This window comes from Macaca thibetana, chromosome 9 (genome assembly GCF_024542745.1).
Source record: "Macaca thibetana thibetana isolate TM-01 chromosome 9, ASM2454274v1, whole genome shotgun sequence".
Classification (NCBI taxonomy): Eukaryota; Metazoa; Chordata; class Mammalia; order Primates; family Cercopithecidae; genus Macaca; species Macaca thibetana.
The window spans coordinates 37,412,825-37,427,877 of record NC_065586.1 but is presented as its reverse complement, the minus strand read 5'-3'; the positions used below and the strand labels follow the sequence as shown (position 1 = coordinate 37,427,877).

Here is a 15,053-nt window from a genome sequence, read left to right as displayed (position 1 = left end):
TCTTTAAACACACACAGTTTCTTTGTTGGAAATGCTCATTTTGCTACACAACAATCTTCTGGGTTTATTCAATCTCCTCTAATTTCCTCTATTGTCTGAATTTGGAAAAGAACTGAAGAGCGCATTAGACATTTGTCCTCTTTTCTTACAAAAAGCAAAAATGCATTAGAGGGCAAGCACACCCACTCGTGCAGGACAGGTCCATCCCACTTAGCACCCTCAGCGGAGGTCCTCTGCACCCTGGGATATTAGCCAATTGAGCCACCAGGTCAAAAGGCAAGCAACACTACTCAGGGCTACCTCACAAAAAACAGCTGCTGGACACAGTCTAGACTGCAGTCAACCCAGGGGTTTCATTTACTTCTGCAGAGTAAGTGAGGCAGAGATAGCAGACAGCTGTGCCATGCACAGACCTGCCCCTAAAATATGTATTCCTGGGTGGGAAACACCAATTAAAGTCTGACCCACTGTTCTTCCCTTTCCACTGGGTTCTGTGCCCCAGCATGAACATCCTCCTTTAAACGTGGGTGGAAACACCAGTGCAAACATCAATCTACTCAGTGCACACCCCTTGCAAACAGTTGCCCCTCGGACCTAGAGTTGTGCAATCTGGCCTGCATCTGGAAGGAGGCCCAAGCAGGCCTTGGTAATGGGCATTTGGCTGTTTGAGAAAGAGGCCTGGGTTCCTGGGAGCCCAGAGAACACACTAGAAGGGGCTGTGTGCATCACAGCTTTTCACTCTGTGCAGAGAAATACACCCAGCGAAGGAGGGCCAGTGCAGAGGTCCCTAAAACATAGGGCCCAGCAGCCTGTTTTGGGGGTCTAAGGACAGGACTGCTGTGGGCAACCCCAGGGTGGGGTCTCTGGGATGAACCTGGAGACCTGTGCTTGCACAGCTTCCTTGGTAAACTGAGGAGGTGTGGACCACAAGACTGCCAAGCTCCTTTCTATCCAAACTTGATACTGTGAGATTCCATGATCCAGTTTGTCACAGTTGATGGCTCAATCTCATGCACTAGAAAAAGGTAGTATAAAAGAAAAAAATAAAAAGACATTCAAGTGAGTATAAAGACCTTTAATCTCAGCCTCTCTAGTTCAAAGAGATACTGGTTCATAGAGCTGTTAGATTTAACTTCCACAGATGACTCAACAGAGGATAACTACTAATCAGAGTACAACATCAAAACTGTAACCAATATAATCACTGGATTATGAACAACTCAAAATAGCTCCAGTTTCCAAAGGGCCATAAAGTGTACATATCAGTATGATGTGCAATTAACACATAATTTATTATGAAAATGTGGACATGCCAGGTAAGTAAGGGGGTTTAGGTTGACTTTTTATAATACTTTAAATTTAAAATGCCATTTCTGTGGACTAGATGACATCTTCCAGATTCTTTAATTTGGTTTACCTCCTGATAGATCCTGATAGAAACAGGTAGCACCAGCCTCTACTGAACCTCAATACAGTTGCAAAACACAGAGAGCCTGCTTGCCTACACATGGAGAAACATTGTTATCACAAGACACAGAAGGCAAACTTCCAATCTGGCATACTTACCTGTCCTCTCATATTTAGGGCAATAAGAATGGGGGACCAGATGGTTAAGTAGATGCCAAAGAACACCAGACCAGTCAGTGTGCTTCCCCAGACAGTCAGATGACTGAACTGCAGAGGAAAACAGTCACTTAGACAAGGCTTCTCGGCTGGACTGGCAGATTCACCCGAACTCCACCTGCCACAGAATGCCTGCATCCTAGCTAGCTCTCCTTATGGAAAGATTCTCATGACTCATAGCTTACTGGGGAGGTCAATCTTCCTAATTCCCTTGTCTCAGAATTTTTAACAATGACTTGAAGTTATGAGTGTCCCCAAAGTACTCTGAAGATGAACATGCTTTTGCTGTCATGGCTGGCCTTTCTCTTAAGATTTATACCATAGTGACGCGGGCCCCTCTCAATTCATGGCAAGTGTTTGCTCCAACCTAAGGCTGTATACAACAAGGATTCATTAATCTGGTAAGAGAGTGGCTGAATGGACAAAATCAGTAAGATGTTTTTATTGATCATTTTGGGACTTCAATTGTTCTGTTCAATTTGCAAAGAATTTTTTTTTTTAAATCTGAAATGGATATTGCCTCTTAACAGTGTTTCTTTAAGCATCTACTGAGTTGTTCATTTTTCCTCCTTTGTTCTCTTAATATGATGATCCTTGACTTCTTTCTTTCTTCCACAACACACAATCTAATCTATATGCAAGTTCTGTTAGCTTTTAAAAAGATAAAATAAATCCAGGCTCTGACCACTTCTCACTGCCTCCTCCTCTAACATCCTAGGCTAAAGACATCATCACATTTAACCTGGATTAATTGCCACTGTCTCTTAGGGCAGTGGGCCCCAACCCACAACACAGGCCATGGACTGGTAGCAGACCATGGCCTGTTAGGAACCAGGCTGCACAGCAGGAAGTGCACAACAGGTGCGCAAGCAAAGCTACATCTGTATTTATAGCCATTCCCTATCACTGGCATTCCCACCTGAAGTTCTGCCTTCTGTCAGATCAGCAGGGGCACTAGATTCTCATAGAAGCATGAACCCTATTGAGAACTGTGCATGCAAAGGACCTAGGTTGCATGTTCTTTCTGAAAATTTAATGCCTGATGATCTCTCACTGTCTCCCATTACCCCCAGATGGGACTATCTAGTTGCAGAAAAACAAGCTCAGGACTCCCACTGATTCTGTATTATGGTATATAATTATTTTCTTATATATTACAATGTAACATATAAAAGAAATAAAGTACATAATAAATGTAACGTTCTTGAAGCATCCTGAAACCAGCTCCTAGGAGACTCATGGAAGTCCTCTTGTCCATGGAATAATTATCTTCCATGAAACCAGTCCCTGATGCCAAAAAAGTTGGGGACTGCTATCTTAGGAGATTACCTATTCCACATTGACTTATCACCTCATACTCATTTTTTTTAGCAGAGCATTTAAACATCAGGCAGGTCATGATACTTCATGAGAGACAAAAATAAAGATTTAGATATAATCTTTAAATGTTGGAAATAATGAAAATGTCTAAAATAGGAGACTGCTGAAATAAATGATGGAACATCTATAAAACTTAATAATCTATAATCATAAACAATAATTGTGTTAAATTATATTTTAAGGCATAGAAATTGTGTCTAATCTTTTTTTAATAATAAAGCCTTGTGTTCTGTAATGCATCATCTTATTTAAAAATACACACACACACAGACATAGAACAATGTCTGGAAGGATCCCCAGCAAAGCATTAGTAGTGACTGTCTCTTGATAAAATTATGGAAATTAAATTTTTTTAGTCTTTCTTTATTTTCTATATATTTGGGTATGTATATGGTTTTTGTTTTTAAAATGGGGCTTTACATTTGAAATGAGATGACTGTTGTAAGCTTAGAGGTGTATTAGGTGCCAAGCAAATAAATCACCAAGAGAATTTGGATTGCAAATTTGCTCCAATAAAGATCAATCCACAATTTATACATATCAAATTTGAAATAAGATAACCAGATGTTGTTTATTGTTTCCCCTAGGCTTAGAAATAAATCATAGCATGAAAATGTCTATACTGAATAGAGAAACAATTCTAGACAAAACTTACTTTAATCCAAGCTGTAGTCTCAAAACCAGCTTTCTGAAAATCAGTAACAAGAACATACTGTGGAAAGACAGAAGAGTTTGAAAAAACATGATTTTCAGTGAGTTATTTTCACTTTCCATGAGAAATTCTATGTCTCCACTCCAGATCTGCTTTCTCCAAGTCAGCTCGAGTTTGAAAATATAGCCATCTCAGCAGCTAACTCTCTAGGGGTTTGTAGGGAACATACAGGCAGAGTCACTTCCAGAAGAGCTTTCAATCTAGTGATGGGCCTTCTCATAAATAGTAGAGAAAGACTTTCTGTTACCTTGGATGATTTGAGAAACACCACCATTCTGAGTGTTGCTCTCCTTTGCAGGTAGATGTGAAATGGTCATTTGAAGAACGGGGAAATCTGCTAATCACCTGTCAAGAAACTTTGACTTTGTGTTTCATAACCATTCAGGCCTTTAAAGGATCTATCAAATATATTTTGAGGAGTTAAAATAAGGAATAATAACAAGGGAGGTCGTATATATAGGGTTTAGAGAAAGAAGTACAAGTCACACATGAGCTACTTAAGAATGGCTCAGCAAACAGAGATAAACTTACTGTGTAAACAATATTTTCAACAAATAGATAGGCAGTGGCATGACCACTGGTCAACACGTATCTGAAAAAGAAAGAGGCTACTATTAACTTCCTAGATCCTGAGCATGGCCACCTATTTTATTCAAAATATTAAACATGGAACTTTAGGAACATCTATAAACTTACAGAGGCATTTCAAAATCCCATTCTCTGTGATTCTAATGCTAAATTTTGTTTCTAGTGTTAAAAGTTTTTCATCTTATAGTCTGTCTAAATGAAGCGAACAAAGTCAAGCTTTCAACAAACCAAACAACCAAATACTTGATCTGCATTGGAATTTCCATTTTTATGAAGATTAAAATTTCTATTTATCCAGTTTTTTATGAGAAAGGAATAAGAAATTATTAACCTATTTTGATAAAATGCCAACATTGAACCTTTTTCCAAGTGTTCATTTATGATTCATCTTTAATTTTTTGCTAAATTTGAATTATGGATCAATAAAAAGATAACTATATGAATATAAAATCAATTTATAATGACTGAGTTCTGAAATAATTTGGGGGGATATTTACCACTCATGTTCTTATTTGTAACTATATGAGCTTCTGGAATCTATCAGTTGGAGGAATGCAAGCAATCCAATGAGAGATGTTTAGAAATACAGGAAGGATTTTGAAGCTTCAGTTTTCCTCTCTTGTCTTGTTTTTTCTTTTCAAGGATGTCTATGACAATGTATATGACAACCACTAAGGCAGAACTCTAGTAGAGTTGTCTAATCATGTCAACTAGACCCGCATGGAGAAGTCTGATTTTTATCCTCAGGGGTCAGAGCCTATTTTTAAGACAAGCCACAGTATCTTTGTGTTACATAGCCAGCCACTTTTTATTCTTTTTTTTTCAACTTTTATTTTAAATTTGGGGGTACAAGTACAAGTTTGTTACAAAGATATATTGTGTAATGTTAAGGCTGGAGTACAAATAAATCCATCATCCAGGTAGTGAGCACAGCACAGAATTGGTAGTTTTTCAACCCTTTTCTCTCTCCTTCTCTTCTCCTGTTCCCCAGTGTCTATTGTTCCCATCTATAAGTTCATGTGTACTCAATGTTTAGTTTCCACTTATAAGTGAGAACATGTGGTATTTAGTTTTATTCTTTTTTATACTCAGTCCAGATTTGTAGCTCACAGGCTGGGTAGATAAAGATTTTTGTGTTCAAATTTCCAACCAATAGCAGCTATACGCACATATCTGGGCCTGCCAATTTTCCCATTTGCTTGTTGAAGAATCAACTCTTATGCAAAAATCAAGATCTGTTTATTTTCCTAAAACAGTGTAATGAATGGAATCATAAGTAGAATTGGGTAACCATGGGTCTCTGAATCCAGCTCCTGGGCACACACTTTCTCCTGCTTCTCAACAGTTAAGTTTGTGGATAAGGGAAGATTAATCATAAAAGCAATATCATGGGCTGCCCTAATACAGAGGGCCTGCTGCTAGGTAAGGTAAGAGTTACACTAGGAGAACAGGGAGAGATAAGGCCACTGACTTAAAATGGAACAATCCCTAATCTTAGGGGAGAGGTGGAAAATAGAGCCTAGAGCTTAGGCAGGACTTTATTAAAAGGGAAGGAAGGGAGCAAGTTAAAAAAGGAATGGACAGGCTAAGCTAATCCCAAGAATGCAGCAAATCAATGTATTAGCAAATAGCTATTCAAAATTGTAGGAGTTTACATTTTAGTAACTGGCCTTAAGATTGGTTTTAGTAACAAGCACAATACTTTTTTTTTTTTTTTTCTTTTTTAGTTTTCTCTGTCTTTTTTTTGTCCTTTTTTATAATGGAAAACTTCAAACATACACAAAATGGCAAGGATAGTACAACAAATTCCCAGGTATACATAACCCAACAATAACAATTGTAAGCATTTGGCCACTCACGTCTCTTTAGCTCCCCCACCTCCTCCCTATCCTCCCAAGTTCCCATTGAATTATATATCATGTCATTCATAAATAATTCCATATATTTAGTTACAGCTCAATGAATTTCCACAAAGTGAACATGCTCATGTAAACCACACCTGCACTGGGAAATAGAAATTACAAACACACAGAGCCCCCTCTGCAGTACTCTCTTAGTCCTTTCCTCACTACTTCCCAAAACAGTAGCCACTATCACCTATTGTGAACTTTGCATATATGGATTCATAGAATATGTGTATTTTTTGGTTTGGCTTCATTTGTCTAACATTGTTGGTAAGATTTATCCATGTTGTTGAACATAGCCATAGTTTGTTTATTTTCATTGCTCTATAGTATTTTATTGTAAGAATACACTACAATTTAGTCATCCATTCTACCACTGATGCACAACTGGGTTGCTTCCAGCTCTTGACTATGACAAATGCTGCTGCTATGAACATTCTTATATGTCTTTTGGTACACACTTGTATTCATTTCTGTCGGGTATATAACAAGTATGAAATTGGGTCTTAAAATATGTATATATTAACTTCATCAAATGCTGCCTAAGAATTTTTTGAAGTGGTTGTGCTATTTTACCTTTGCCAGTTCTAGTTGCTCCATATCCTTGCAGTCACTTGACAGTGTCTGTATTTTTTATTTTGACCAGACTGGTCTATGTGTCATGGTATCCCATTGTCACTTTAAGTTGCATGCCCTTGATGAAGACATTTTCTGATGCTTAATTGGCTCTTTGAATATATTCTGTAACTGATTTATAGGCATTTTTCATATATTTTGGATATAAGTTTTTGATTGGACATAAACATTGCCGATATCTTCTCCCACTTTAACTTGCCTTTTCTTTCTCTTAATGGTGACTTTCTTAACACAAAGTTCTTAATTTTAATGTAGTCCAATTTATCAGACTTTTTCTGTATAATTAATGCTTATTTAGTCTTACTCAAGAAATTTTTGTCAACCTCAGTGTCATAAAGATATTCTCTTATGCTATAGAAACTTTGTTTTTTGTTGTTGCTTGTTTGTTTGTTTGTTTGTTTTTTGAGATGGAGTCTCACTTTGTAATCCAGGCTGGGGTGCACTGGCATGATCTCGGCTCACTGCAACCTCCTCATCCCGAGTTCAAGCAATTCTCCCGCCTTAGCCTCCCGTAGCCTCCCGAGTAGCTGGGACTATAGGCACCTGCCACCACGCCCAGCTAATTTTTTATATTTTTAGTAGAGTAGGGGTTTCACCTTGTTAGCCAGGATGGTCTCAATCTCCTGACCTCGTGATCTGCCCGCCTCGGCCTCCCAAAGTGCTGGGATTACAGGCATGAGCCACTGCTCCCGGCTGTTACAGAAGCTTTATAAAAAAATTTTTAACCTTTCACATTTAGCTTTATAACCCACCTATACTGACCTTTGTTTATGATGTAAGATAGGGGTCAAATTCTTTTATTCCCCCATAATGATATCCAAGTGATCTACTAACATTTATTGAAAAGATTATTGTGGCCTCACTACACTGCAGTTTCACCTTTGTCATAAATCAGGGGATGGTATAAATATGAATTTGTTTCTGGTTTCTTTATTTATATGTCCTTCTGCTAATATCATCTTATTTTAATTGTAATAAAGATTGAAACACCTGATGGTATACATTCTTGAGCTCTGCTCTTCTTCAGAACTTTCTTGATTCTTCTCGGTCTTTTACATTTTCAAATACATTTAAAATTAGCTTGTCAATTTTCAAATTACCTGATAGGATTTTGAGTAGGATTTCATTCAACCATTATTTAATAAATATAAATGACTTATTTACAATATAGAATCTTTCTGTTCATAAGCATTTTGTATCTTTTTTATGCATATGATATGTATATCCTTTTTTAAATTTTTACTTTAAGTTCTGGGATACATGTGCAGAACGTGCAGGTTTGCCACATAGGTATACATGTGCCATGATGATTTGCTGCACCTATTAACCCGTCATCTGGCTTTTAAGTCCCACATGCATTAGGTATTTGTCATAATCCTCTCCCTTCCCTTCCCCTCCAATCCCTGACAAGCCACGGTGTGTGATGGTTCCCTCCCTGTGTCCATGTGTTCTCACTGTTCAACTCCCATTTATGAGGGAGAACATGCAGGGTTTGGTTTTCTGTTCCTGTGTTAGTTTGCTGAGAATGATGGCTTCCAGTTTCATCCATGTCCCTGCAAAGGACATGAGCTCATTCTTTTATATGGCTGCATAGTATTCCATGGTGTACTCTAATTTGTATATGTACAAATTAGATCTCAGGATTAAGAAACTCACTCAAAACCACAAAATTACATGGAAATTGAACAACCTGTTCCTGAATTACCACTGGGTAAATAATGAAATTAAGGCAGAAATAATGAAGTTTTTTGAAACCAATGAGAACAAAGAGACAATGTACCAGAATCTCTGGGACACGGCTAAAGCAATGTTAAGAGGGAAACTTACAGCACTAAATTCCCACAACAGAAAGCTGGAAAGATCTAAAATTGACCCCCTAACATCACAATTAAAAGAGCTAGCTCCTCATAGATGGTGTCTTCTTACTATATCTCACATGGCACAGGGGGCAATGAGCTCTCTGGAGTCCCTTCTATAAGGACACTAATCACTAATCCCACCATTTGTGAGGGGTTTGCCCTCAAAACCTAATCACCTCCCAGAGGCCCCATCTCTTAATATTATCACTTTATGATTTTGGGTTTCAGCATATAAAATATAGGGGTATGGGGGCACAAACATTCAGATCACAGTAGAAGGTTACCATATTTACTGGCCAGGATCGGGGTGCCCAGTGTCCTGAACCCCTCATCACAGTCTGGCAAAGAAGAGTCAAGTTCAGGCATCCCCATCCCCATCCCCACTAAAACACTTCGCATAGCCACAGCAACTCAAGTCCTATGCCTCTGCTTGATCCTGGCCATGAATGCTCCTTCTCTGAATCCTTCCTCACACCTCCCTGACCTGTATAGCCATCCCCTACTTATCTTTCAATAACTTCAATATCACTTCCTTGGAGAAGATTCTCTTGAACTTACTAAACTATGCTCTTTTATCATATAAGCTCTACCTACAGACCCCAGGACTCATCACATTGGTAAATAAGCAACATGTACACATTTTTTGACCATCAACTCTGACCTTAAGTAAGAGCCATCCCATTACTGGGTATATACCCAAAGGATTATAAATCATGCTGCAATAAAGACACATGTACACATATGTTTATTGCGGCACTATTCACAATAGCAAAGACTTGGAAACAACCCAAATGTCCATCAATGATAGAGTGGAATAAGAAAATGTGGCACATATACACCCACCATGGAATACTATGCAGCCATTAAAAAGATGAGTTCATGTCCTTTGTAGGGACATGGATGGAGCTGGAAACCATCATTCTCAGCAAACTATTGCAAGGAGAAAAACCAAACACTGCATGTTCTCACTCAAAGGTGGGAATTGAATAATGAGAACACTTGGACACAGGAAGGGGAACATCACACACTGGGGCCTGTCGTGGGGTTGGGGAAGGGAGGAGGGATAGTATTAGGAGATACACCTAATGTAAATGACGAGTTAATGGGTGTAGCACACCAACATGGCACATGTATACATATGTAACATGTGCACGTGTACCCTAGAACTTAAAGTATAATGAAAAAAAAAAAAAGAAAAGAATCAATTGAGAGCACCCCTGAATGGTGGGTGAAATATAATAAAATGTCAAAAACTAAATAGAGTCAGGAGGAATCCATGCAGGGATGGAGAAGGACAGCCTAGCATTGGTTTTCAGCACGTGAGCAGAAAAAAAATTCTGCCTAAAAGGGCAGCTTGGCACAAAACATCTGAGAAAGACAGGGGTGAAGACAGAGGGAAAGCAGCAGAGGCAACCTGATGAAGGATGTTGAAGTCCCAGAGGGAGTGAGGACTCGCCTAAGGGCAGAGACACAAGAGACTGGTCACACAGAAGGGTACTGAACAAATAAGTGAGTACAGCAGGTCCTTGAATAATGGCATTTCATTATAACATTGATGAAAAACAAATCTCATCTGAGGTCCCCGTCCGTGAGGCGTTTAAATGTTCTCATTATGTCTGTGTGGGGTTTCTTCAGGGACTCTGTTTTTGTCCTACATCCCAAAGCTCAGTAGATGAGATTAACTGATGTGTCTACATGATGCCAGTCTAACCAACAGTGGATGTGTGTGTGAGTGACTGTGCAATGTCATTATGTACATGACATTGCTTACAAGTTTGATGTAGGACAATTAATCCTTTTCAAACACTTATAATTTAGATTAAATCACTGAGCAGCATTGACAAAGAAACTCTATAATAATAGGGTTCCCTCCTGGCACCCAAAACTGCCAGGAGAAGCTCCTGCCATCTGCAAACCCGAACTGGAACAAGCAGGTTGGAAAAGGATCAAGTGAATGAATGCAAATTACTGTAAAATAAAAATCTGTGAGAACTACGATAATCACAAAAGTGCTCTTGTTGACAATGATGCCATACAAAAGCACTCTGTGAGGCTGACATACTTGTTCCTGTTTCTGAACTGCATAATGGTAAGTGGTGCTCCTTACAATCTGAAATCTGCTGACATTGATTGCTTGATGCAACCCACCACCACTACAACTGCCATCACTCAGTGGTTCACCAGAAATTTGAGTAAAAAATATCTTACTTATTTTTATTAATCTTTAGAAAAAGTCTTCTAACAAACATTAAACATTGAAATCAATGTGAGCTATGTAAAGCTATGTAAAGCTCACATTGATTTCAATGTTTAATGTTTGTTAGAAGTGTTTTGGGTCCTTATTTAGAAGTTCGGTGATGTTTCTGGGCCCAGAAATATATCATAGGAATGTCACTCTTATTTATATCAGTTAGCCTATGGTAAAAGTGGTTTTATTATACGTATTTCACTCAAGCTCAATTCCAAGACCTATTGACCACATTAAGTAAGGACTTACTATATACTAAGCATGAAGGGAGCCAGGTTACTATCAGAGATGGGAGTTACAGATGCAATTGACCCTTGAATGACATGGTGTGAACTGCATGGGTGCTCTTGTTAGCAGATATTTTTCAAGAAATATAAAACAATTTGGAAATTAATGGCAATTTGTAAAAACCTGCAGATGAACCAAATAACAGAAATAGCAAACAAAAATATTTATACAATTACTAGTCTATTTTATCATTGCTACCATGAAATGTACAAAATCAATTATAAAAAGTGAAAATTTATCAAAATGTATGCATATAAAGAACATGATGCCAGCTTCAACTAAGAGAAATGTAAACAAGCATAAAAATGCAGCATTAAATTATAACTGCACAAAGTTAACTTTAGTATGTATTGTACTACTGTAGTAAGTTTATGACCACCTGGTACTACTGCAGTGAGCTCAAGTGTTGGGAGTATCAGCTCAAAACACCATGTGATGATAATCGTCTCCACAGGAGCAATTCGTTTACCTAGGAAAATGTGTCGTACAGTAAAAGGTAATTTCTCATGGTTCTTGTCTGTTTTCCATTATTCTTTTTGCAATGCCATGAACCTCAAAACATGTGAAGTGCCACTATTGATGCCACAAGTGCTCCAATGATGTAAAGTCATGACTTTTTTATATGAAAAAGTTGAACATTTCTCCAAAGAAAAAGTTTTGAAAAATATTAACAAGTTTCCTATAATACCACACATCTACAGCCATCTGATCTTTGACAAACCTGAGAGAAACAAGAAATGGGGAAAGGATTCCCTATTTAATAAATGGTGCTGGGAAAATTGGCTAGCCATAAGTAGAAAGCTGAAACTGGATCCTTTCCTTACTCCTTATACGAAAATTAATTCAAGATGGATTAGAGACTTAAATGTTAGACCTAATACCATAAAAATCCTAGAGGAAAACCTAGGTAGTACCATTCAGGACATAGGCATGGGCAAAGACTTCATGTCTAAAACACCAAAAGCAACGGCAGCAAAAGCCAAAATTGACAAATGGGATCTCATTAAACTAAAGAGCTTCTGCACAGCAAAAGAAAATACCATCAGAGTGAACAGGCAACCTACAGAATGGGAGAAAATTTTTGCAGTCTACTCATCTGACAAAGGGCTAATATCCAGAACCTACAAAGAACTCAAACAAATTTACAAGAAAAAAACAAACAACCCCATCAAAAAGTGGGCAAAGGATATGAACAGACATTTCTCAAAAGAAGACATTCATACAGCCAACAGACACATGAAAAAATGCTCATCATCACTGGCCATCAGAGAAATGCAAATCAAAACCACAATGAGATACCATCTCACACCAGTTAGAATGGCGATCATTAAAAGTCAGGTGCTGGAGAGGATGTGGAGAAATAGGAACACTTTTACACTGTTGGTGGGATTGTAAACTAGTTCAACCATTATGGAAAACAGTATGGCGATTCCTCAAGGATCTAGAACTAGATGTACCATATGACCCAGCCATCCCATTACTGGGTATATACCCAAAGGATTATAAATCATGCTGCTATAAAGACACATGCACACGTATGTTTATTGCGGCACTATTCACAATAGCAAAGACTTGGAATCAACCCAAATGTCCATCAGTGACAGACTGGATTAAGAAAATGTGGCACATATACACCATGGAATACTATGCAGCCATAAAAAAGGATGAGTTTGTGTCCTTTGTAGGGACATGGATGTAGCTGGAAACCATCATTCTTAGCAAACTATCACAAGAACAGAAAACCAAACACCGCATGTTCTCACTCATAGGTGGGAACTGAACAATGAGATCACTTGGACTCGGGAAGGGGAACATCACACACACCGGGGCCTATCATGGGGAAGGGGGGAGGGGGGAGGGATTGCACTGGGAGTTATACCTGATGTAAATGACGAGTTGATGGGTGCTGACGAGTTGATGGGTGCAGCACACCAACATGGCACAAGTATACATATGTAACAAACCTGCACGTTATGCACATGTACCCTAGAACTCAAAGTATAATAATAAAAAAAAAAAATTAACAAGTTATAACCTATTAAATAGAATGAACCATGAATCTATACTGATACAAGTAAATTAATAACTTGAAGGTTTGATGAGAAAGAGATATTCATATAGTCTCAAATGAACTCTCTACAAAATAGTAATTCATTAAAAAGTGAAAAAATAACATGACAGAGAAGATATTCAGCAGATACCACCATTAATAATAAAATCTAACATCACCAGTAACAGGCCAAATCAAAATTGTGGTCAAATAATAGGATGCAATAAGATCACAGGAGCATTTCTGTGATAGCCATGTTCAAAAAGTATGATATAAAACTAATTACAAGGAAACATTACAAAAACCCAATTGAAGAACATTCTGCATTACTAAACTTTATCTTCTAAAGATTCAAGGTCATAAATATCAAGGAAAGACTGAGAAACTGCTCTCATTGAAAGTCTAAGAGATATAAAAAATAAATATAATCAATGGATCTGAATGGAATCTTTTGCAACAAGGAATATTATAGACAAGTAATAAAACAAAAAATCTAAGAATTAAATCTTAGAATATATTAATGTTAAATTTCTGTGAAGATTATATTGTAGTCACATAGAATGTCCTGACTTGTAGGAATACCCACTAAGAAATCAGAAATCATGGTAGAGTGTCAGCAATTTACTCTCAAATGGTTCAGATAATGTTCTTTGTAATAAAGCTTGAAACTTTGATTTTAAGACTGTTTTCAAAAGCTAATCAAAAAACAAATAAGTAAGTAACATAAAAGGTGAAAAGTCTTAGGAAAACCTTATTTTTTCATGAGGAAAGATCCATATAAATCAGCACTTAAAATTACATAAATTTGATGGTATGGTGTCAATTGCATTACATGCAACCATTGCCAATGACCACAGTACTAATATAACAAAATGATGTCGGTTGAAATCTAAATCTATCATTGTAATTGTAATAAAAATTACAGGATACAAAGCACTAATAAAAAGTTGGTAGTTTTACTTGTTTAAACAGCTGCCTATTGAAACATTTGAGTATGTAAAACTCAATACAGGTTTTTATTTGTAAGATCCACTAAAAAGTTTGTTAAAGAAGCCTAGAAACATGGTTTAAAATGCCACATTTTTTTTTTTTTTTTTTTTTTTTTTTTTTTTTTTTTTTTTGAGACAGAGTCTCGCTCTGTCACCCAGGCTGGAGTGCAGCGGTGCAATGTCGGCTCACTGCAAGCTCCATCTCCCAGGTTCATGCCATTCTCCTGACTCAGCCTCCTGAGTAGCTGGGACTACAGGCACCTGCCACCACGCCCGGCTGATTTTTTGTATTTTTAGTAGAGATGGGGTTTTACCATGGTCTCGATCTCCTGACCTTGTGATCTGCCCGCCTCAGCTTCCCAAAGTGTTGGGATTACAGGTGTGAGCCACCACGCCCAGCCATAAATTTTCACCAAACATGTATGATATAAAAATATTATGCTTTTTAAGAAAAATTTTTATATGTTTTATGTTAAATAAAAAACCATTAAAAGTTCAAGTAAGCATTCCAGTAATAAAATATTACAATTTTTTATATTATATAATTTTAAAATAAAAGTTAGTACCTTTTTTTCTGATGCTTTACTGACTTCATCTTTAGATTTAAATCAGTAGATCCTAGAGGAGCCAGTTGCAGAAAATATTGATTGTAGCTCAGCACCACCTGGAAAGAAAAATATTTATGTTCTTCACCCAAAAGTTTTTATGGTAAACTAAGTGGAAGTCAGAAAAGAGTTGAGAACCTGCTCTGTGTTACTGAGAATAAAAAAATTGTA

The 15,053-nt window shown here is 37.5% G+C and overlaps 1 long non-coding RNA gene across 3 annotated transcripts; it reads right to left on the bottom strand.

Annotated features, from left to right (window-relative positions):
* Positions 1-593: 593 nt before the first annotated feature.
* LOC126963136 (uncharacterized) lies at positions 594-14,936 on the bottom strand. Of its 3 annotated transcripts, none has more exons than XR_007728952.1 (3): positions 14,844-14,936; positions 1,567-4,307; positions 594-1,015 (listed from the first exon to the last, which is right to left on the bottom strand). It is a non-coding gene; the product is annotated as an uncharacterized LOC126963136 (long non-coding RNA). The 3 variants fall into 3 exon arrangements; XR_007728953.1 differs by having other exon boundaries at positions 594-3,715; positions 3,963-4,307; XR_007728951.1 differs by having other exon boundaries at positions 594-4,307.
* Positions 14,937-15,053: the final 117 nt, after the last annotated feature.